Below are 8713 nucleotides of genomic sequence, written 5' to 3'. Positions count from 1 at the left end.
ATCAAGAGAAACGTCTTCAAGATGGAAACACCCTTAGCCATCTAGCGGACTCCGAAGCTTGGACCGATTTTGATAAAATGCATTCATGATTTTCCAGTGATCCTCGCAACATCAAACTTGGACTTGCTTCAGATGGGTTCAATCCTTTCGGTAACATGAACAACCCGTATAGCATGTGGCCAGTTATGATGATGTCATGCAATATGCCACCATGGTAATGTATGAAAGAACCTTTCATTTATATGTTTCTGCTCATTCTCAAACCAAGGGTACCTAGTAATGATGTTGATGTTTACATGCGTCCGTTAATTGACAAGTTGAAAGAACTATGGGAAAAAGGAGTGGAGACATTCGATGTGGAAACTGGGACAACATTTCGGATGCATGCTGCAGTGTTGTGGACAATAAATGATTTCCCCGCTTACAGCAACCTATTAGGTTGGAGCACAAAAGGTTACTTAACATGCCCAGTATGTAATAAGGATGTTGAGTCCTTATCCTTGAAGCATGGCTACAAGTTACGCTTTATGTGTCATTGTCGTTTTCTACGAACTAGACATCCTTGGAGGACTCGTGGCGTCAGAAGCTTTAATGAAAAACCTAAACGAAGGTCACAGCCAAAGCGACTAAGTGGGGAACAGATATTAAACCTGTTGGCCTGGTAGTATGTCTAGAGGGCGGGGGGGGGGGGGGGGGTTAATAGACTTTCTTCCGTGATGTGCTCACTTTCTACAAACACAAAAATCTTACCAAGAGCAAGTGCATAAAATTGCCGTGTAAAAGGAAATGTAGAAAATCACAATAATAATATAAATGAGATAAGAGAGAAGAAAAGCTTAACCCATTGATATTTACGTGGTTTGGCACCCCGCCTATGTCCACGCCTTGAGACCATCTCAAGGATTCCCAAAATCCACTAAAATCCTCCTTCGGGCGGAGAAGCCAATACACACCAACTCATAAAGAGCTTCAACAAGGTGCTCACTTAGAGACACCTAAAATCAGCTCACAAAGAGCCCTTGTTTACAAAAAGGTAGATCAAGATTAAATGTAAGCTTGAATACTCCCTTGAGGTAGTTAAACCAATAAAATCCTTACTCAATATCCTCTGTCAATAGAGTAAATGCAAGACTAAGAGTAGCAAGAAGAGGGCAAGTGAGTTTGTGAGTAAACCCTAGAGATGACAACACCAATGAATGATCTTCTAACAATATGATTTCTTTAGGTAGGAAGTAAATGCTATTTACTCCTATTTATACATTAAATGGGCAAGTGCAACGCTGGAGAGCCATTGGGCATTTATGAATGTAAGACAAATTTCCAAAATAGCCGTTTGCAGCATTTAATGTTTGTTGCTGCCCGATGTTCATCGACGAAGCCCTGTGTTTGTCGATGAGCTCTTCAATAACTTCATCGACGAAGCCCTGTGTTCGTCGACGAGTTGCTGGTTCTGAATTCAGGTACCTCTCGGTATATTTTCTTCGACGAGAACTTGTGTTCGTCGACGAGTCCTTTATGTAATTCGTCGAAGACGCACTATGTTCGTCGATGAGTTATGGCTCTGAATTCAGATGCCCCTCGATATCTTTTCATCAACGAGAACCCTATGTTCGTCGATGAAGTTTTTGCTAAACTCGTCGACGAAGCCCTGTGTTCGTCGATGAGATCCTCCTTCTTAAATTTTGTCCTTTTAAGTTTCTAAGAAGGTTCTTGTCCGTTTGGGGGTTTCTTTATACACTTTTAAATGACTTTACTAGTATTTTGTTGTGTGTGTGTGATACGCCCCTTTCTTGCTCTTAGTATTGAGTTTCACTCTATGTACAAGATATTTACAAGATGATATCTCTCTTATTTTACACACTCATTTTTCAGATGACTTTGTACATTTGTTGTAGTGTTCATGAATGCTTTGAGAGACTTGTGCTTTTGGTCATGACATGAGTTGCTTTGACTGTTTTTTGGTGCAGATGCCATTCTATATACCTGAAACATATCTTAGAGAAACGTTAGTGACCTTAAGAGTAGCTAATGGGTTGATAACATCAAAACATAGTAGGAATGAAAGACCTTTAACTATTTGGTCTAACATTCTCCCCCTTTTTGATTATGGCAATCCATTAGTCTCTTAAAAAAATAAATGCTCCCCCTTACTAAATAGAATGGTTTATAGTTTAAATAAAATTCTCCCCCTTAATGTTTGCATTTTTATGAAAGAGTATTTTATTTAAATTTTGGCAGCATATCGTTTATAAATGCGATAGTTTCCATTTAATCCTGTATAAATCATGAGAGTCCAGTATATCAATCAATCAAGTATGTAGATAGAGCATTTACACTCAAAAGGATGCAATGATTGTTCCATTACTAATTATATGTCGTGCTTACAACGAGTGATTAAGGCTAATAGTATCAACTAGAATTGTTTTCTAATTACATCCACATACATCTGAAAAGCTAATAGTATCAACTAGAATTGTTTTCTAATTACATCTGCATACATCTGAAAAGCTGAATCTAAAACTACTTCTCCCCCTTTGCCATAATCAAAATTGGGGGTTAGCGAGACGGCATGCTACTCGTGAGGGCGACCCAGTCGATCAAACAGGGCAGCAAAAGATGCGTCGAGATTGTCAAAATGAGCGCGGTTAGCGCTTTCTAGCCGAGCAAGAGATGCATCAATAGAGTCAAATCGATGGCGACATCGAAGCTCGGACTGCGTCATAGTATGCTGAAGATCGTCTAGGCGTGTCAGTATGTGACCATAGACGGGGTCTTTATGCTCGCCTTTGCCGGCTTCGGCTTCGGCCTTGGCTTCGACTTCCAGGGTAGCCTAAACCTCATTGACGTGAATAGGGCCCTGCTCGTGGGCTTTGACCCACGTGTTAGTGGCTTCGTCCTTTTCGAATTGCAAGCGACGAAGAGTCACCTTAGTGTAAATATCTTCGGGCGTAGGACGAATACAAGGAAGGCCGGCGCAAATGAGGTCGAAGTGATTGAAGAAGGTTGTGAGGAGACGACCGTATGGGAGACAGCCGCGTTGCTACTTGAGGTCTTCTTCCATGTTCTAAAAGATGATTGAGGGGAGATATATACCCCGGCCAACCCATAGACAATACATGCAAAAAATGTCACCGAGGGTAACCCAATCTCGACCACCAGTTCGAGGACATAAGTTATATGTGATGATGTGATGGAGGACCTCAAATTCCACAGTGGGGTCCTTGGATTTTGGGCGAGCGAGTGCGGAGATACGAGGGTTACCGATAATGAGCTTGAGTGCGGTGTGGGACTCGAACCAGTCGAAGCGGGTTGGCCAGGAGGACTTGGGGATGCCACGAAGAGGATAAGAATTGCAACCCAATACCGCGGAGAATGTAGCGTTATAAAGCTGAATGACAGTGCCTCGAACGGTAGAGTAAGCGGCAATGCCGCGATAGGATGGGAAAAAATTTGCGTAGAATTCGTGAACAAGATCTTCATAAACTAGGTCATCGAGATTGAAAAGAGCATCCCATCAGAGGGCTTGAATCTTGGTGAGAAGAGCAGGGAAATGGAGCTGTAAAAATTTAGAGGGTACTATTTTTCCATATACGACATATCGCTTGACAATGTCGGTTTGGTAGTGGTGGGCGGCTTCAGAGGAGACAAAGCGGGGGTCGAGGTTAGCCGGAGCAGGGGTAGAGGGACCGGAGGCAGGGCGAGAGGATCCCTCGCTGGCTTCAGTTTGAATGTGCCTGCTTTTGGGGCGAGGAGCCAGGGAGAGACGGGGAGAAAGCCACGGCCGATAGGGAAGAGCTGGGGGCTTGAGGGAGGAGACAATCGAGGGAGGAGCAGCTGGTAGCGTGGGGGAGGAGACAAGCTAAGGGCGAAGATGGGGGAGGGAGATTGTGGGAGGTGGTGGCGCAAGGTGGGCGAAGGAATAGCATAGAGGCGAGAGAGGGAGAGGTGCGGTAAGAGGGCTAGGTTTTGTTTTGTTTTATCTTGAAGAAATAAGTACCCCGACAAATTTCGTCGACAAGAACTCTGTGTTCGTCGACGAAATATCAAATTTTTTGGTGATGAATGCCCTATATTCGTCGATGAATTATGCGGGTTTCTCGGCGACGAAGACCCTGTGTTCGTCAACAAGAACCTGGAGAAAAGAAATGAACATTAAAGTGGAAGAGTAGGGAAAATAAGAGTGGGGGTAGGATCCTATAGTATGTCTGAAGGAGTGCACATTCCTAGGGCATGCAGAATTTTGTGAAATCTTTCTTCATTGAGAGGCTTAGTGAGAATATCGGCAAGTTGGTTTTCGGTGGGAACATAAACCAACTCAACGTCTCCTTTTTAGACATGGTCTCGAATGAAGTGGTGCCTAATTTCAATGTGCTTGGTTCTAGAGTGGAGACATGGATTTTTTGAAATGTTGATGGTACTAGTATTGTCACAATGAATTGGAGTACCTTTAACTAAGATTCGAAAATCTTCAAGTTGTTGTTTCATGTATAATGCTTGAGCACAGTAGCTGCCGGCTGCTATGTACTCAACCTCGGTGGAGGAAAGAGCTACGGATGTTTGTTTCTTGCAAAACCAAGAAACAAGGGAGTGTCCAAGGAAGTGACATGTTCCATTAGTGCTTTTTCTATCGGTTTTACAACCACCGTAGTCAGCATCAAAGTAGCATGTGAGGTTAAAAGGAGCATTTTTAGGAAAGAAGAGTCCTAAGTTAGGAGTGCCTGCTAAGTATCTGAAGATTCGTTTAACCACATGAAGATGTGACTCTTTAGGACAAGATTGAAATCTAGCACAAAGACAAACGCTGAACATTATGTCAGGCCTGCTGGAGGTGAGATATAGTAAGCTACCTATCATGCCACGGTAGAGTTTTTGGTCAATGTTTTTCCCTTTTTCATCAATATCAAGCTTAGTTGTGATACTTATAGAAGTTGCCTTAGATTTTCCAATTTCAAGGTTAAATTTCTTTAACATGTCCCTAATGTATTTTGCCTGATTTATGAAGATTCCGTGCTTCATTTGGTTGATTTGTAATCCTAGGAAAAAGGTTAGCTCACCCATCATGCTCATCTCAAATGTTTCCTGCATAGTTTGAGCAAAGTCTTGACATAAGGTCTCATTTGTGGCCCCTAAGATAATATCATCTACATAGATTTGTATAACTACCATATCATTCTCTTTATGTTTTAAGAAAAGAATGGTATCGAATTTTCCTCTTGTGAACCCATTTTCAAGAAGAAATTTGCTTAAGCGTTCATACCAAGCTCTTGGTGCTTGCTTAAGTCCGTAAAGAGCTTTTGAGAGTTTATATACGTGATTGGGATAAGTGTGGCTCTCAAAGCCAGGATCCAATCTGCATCATTTTCAGCTTCTTCAAAGATTTTAGGTTCTAGGTGAGATATAAAGGCAATATGATTACATCCACTTCTAAGGTGAGATCGGATGCTGACTCCTTGAGAGGGACTTCTTGTGATGAGATCAGTTGGATGATTTTTTACAAACTTCCATGCTTTAAGTAATTCATGATCTTCTTTCTCTTCTGGTTGGTTAGGTTCTTGAGGAGAAGATCCTAGATGATCTACATTTGTATCTTGATAGTTTGTGTCTTGATCATTATTTATCTTGAGTTGTTCCAATTCTCTTTCAATTCTAAAGGTAGTGACTTGGTTTTCTTCATTTATCTCAACGGGGGGCTTTGGATGTGTAAGGATTTGTTTCATAAAAAATGACATGGGTTGATTCTTGAACAGTTTGAATCCTCTTGTTGAATACCCTATATGCTTAACTATTCATGGCATATCCAATGAAGATCCCCTCCTCGGACTTTGAATCAAATTTAGCTAAATGATCTCTATCGTTTAATATGAAGCACTTGCATCCAAAAACCTTAAAATGTGATATGTTAGGTTTTCTACCCTTCCATATTTAATATGGGGTTTTTCCTATTTTGGATCTAATAGTGACTTGGTTACTAACATAGCATGCTGTGCTAACGACTTCTGCCCAGAAGTATTTTGGCAAATTATGTTCGTTGAGCATTGTTCTAGCTATTTCTTGGAGTGTTTGATTTTTTCTTTCAACTACTCCGTTTTGTTGTGGGGTTTTTGGTGCAGAGAAGTTATGTGAATATCCATTTTCGTTGCAAAAGTCCTCAAGTTCTTTATTTCTAAACTCTCTTCCTCTGTCGCTTCTAATATGTACAATTGACATCCCCTTCTTATTTTGGATTTTTCCATAAAAATGAATAAATGCATTACATGTATCACTTTTATTGGCAAGAAAAATTACCCATGCAAATCTAGAAAAGTCATGAACAATAATAAATGCATACAGTTTTCCACTAATGCTAGCTATGTCATTTGGTCCAAATAGATCAAGATGGATTAACTCTAGGGGTCTTGATGTAGAGATTGCTTTCTTAGTTTTGAAGGAGGTCTTAACTTGTTTTCCATATTGACATGCATCACATATTTTGTCTTTCACATAGTTGTCTTTTGGTAGACTGTTTACTAGATCCTTGGATGAAAGATTATGAAGAAGAACCATGCTTGCATGACCTAGTCTCCTATGCCATAGCCAAAAATTTTCATTTGTGACAGCTAAGCATTTAATGTTACAACTTGTGATTTCTTCAAATTCAATTGTATATATGTTGGACTCACGTTTTCCTATGAGAATTGTATTTCCATTTAAATAATTTATTAAGCACTTTGTGGATTGGAAAATAATATTCAATCCTTTACCACATAGTTGACTAACACTTAGTAGATTATGTTTGAGAGTATCAGCTAGAGCAACATTTTCAATAGCTAGGGAAGAATTACCTATTTTACCTTTACCGATGATTCTTCCTTTGGCATTATCTCCTAATGTGACCAGCCCTTCCCTTTTGTATGAGAGGGAGAGGAATTTTCTTGCATCTCCCGTCATGTGTCTTGAGCATCCACTGTCTAGAAACCATTTGTTCTTTACGGAGTTGCTCTTTAAGCACACTTGCACATAACATCAAGTAACTTGTTTTGGTACCCATATTTTCTTGGATCCTATTGGGTTAGTGTTCTTAATCATCCATTTGTAGTTCATATTTTTTCCTCTATTTCCCCTGAAGGGGCAAGTAAATCGTACATGCCCCTTTTTCTCACAATATAAACAGATTTTATTTGCATGTGAGGGATTTAGTTTAGGTGCAAAACCTTTCTTTGATACAGAGCTCCTTTTAGCATAGAGGTTTGCAAATCCTATTGACTCGGAAGATGATAGGCCGTATCCTAAACCTTCTTTGAAAATTCCAAATCTTTGGGCTCTAAGTAATCTATCGAAATTTTCCTTTCCATTTGTAAATTTATATATGGTATTGCTTTGATCCTCCACTTTCTTTTTCAATGAAGAGTTTTCTTGAAGAAATTCAATTACTTGACTTTTCAAGCTTTCAATTTCTCTTTGAGAGGACTCTTTGTATTTTGAGTATTCTTTAGAAAGCTTTTCTTTTTCAAGATTAGAAGATGCATTTTCAACTTTCAAGATACCACACGAGCAAATTTGTTTTTGTTTGCATTTTGAATAGTTTTCTTCTAAAAGTTTGATTTTCCTTTTGGATGCTTTTAGTTCAACATAGAGTTTCCTACAGTTTTCTTCTAATTCCTCATATGAAGGGAAATATTTGTCATCGGAACTTACCTCACTTAGTTCGTCTGCTATGAGGCAAAAATGAGCGATTTCTTCTTCGACTTCTTCGTCGATTAAGGTTCCATCTAGTTCATCCCATTCAGTTGCGTTTATTGCTTTGAATCTCTTCTTGTCTCCTTGTTGGTTGTTGTTTTTGTTTTTGAAGAGAGGGCAATCGGCCATGCGGTGCCCGATCTTTTTGCAATTGTAGCATCTGATGCTCGATTCTCCTTTCTCCTTTAGTTTGCCATTTCGTTTGTTCATTAGAAAGTTTCTGAATCTTCTAGTTAGTAAGGCAACTTCGTCATCATCATCATTCTCCTCTTCTTCTATGATCTTTTTTTGCTTTCCAACTTTCAGAGCAATTCTAGTAGCTTTCTTGGGTGCTTCATCTTCAATAGTGACATTTTTCTTCTTGATTTTGTAGGTCATGAGAGATCCAATTAGTTCGTCAAGTGTGACCTTTGAGAGGTCCTTGGCTACTTCAATTGCCGGGGACTTTGCGTGCCAAGATGTCGGTAGAGAATGAAGAACCTTCTGCACATTATCTTCCATAGAGTACTTTCTACCGAGAGCTTTTAGTCCATTAGTGATGTGTGTGAATCGTGTGAACATAGCTGTGATTGTTTCACCTTCTTCCATTTTGAACATTTCATATTCTTTTACAAGCATATAAATTTTAGATCTCTTTACCTGAGTAGTTCCCTCATATGTTACCTGAAGTTTTTCCCACAATTCCTTGGCCGTGTTGGAACCACATATCTGGTTGTATTCTTCATCACTTACGGCGCAGTATAGGAAATTCTTGGTTTTAAAGTTGAGCTGTGCCAGCCTTGCATCTGCCTCGGGAAGTTTCCCATGGGGTATGTCATCGCCGTCTTCATTTTTGAAGGTGTAGTCTCCTTCAGTGATGACATTCCACATACGGTAGTCATAGGCTTGGATGAAGATGGACATTCGATCCTTCCATGCTGAGTAGTTAATCCCACAAAACTTGGGAGGGTGGTCCACGGATTGACCTTGGGCAAACATATCTACCATGTTGATCTTT

The sequence above is a fragment of the Malania oleifera genome, chromosome 7, assembly GCF_029873635.1.
Source record: "Malania oleifera isolate guangnan ecotype guangnan chromosome 7, ASM2987363v1, whole genome shotgun sequence".
NCBI classification, from domain to species: Eukaryota; Viridiplantae; Streptophyta; class Magnoliopsida; order Santalales; family Ximeniaceae; genus Malania; species Malania oleifera.
The sequence above is the reverse complement of the archived record's forward strand: the minus strand, read 5'-3'. Positions refer to the sequence as shown.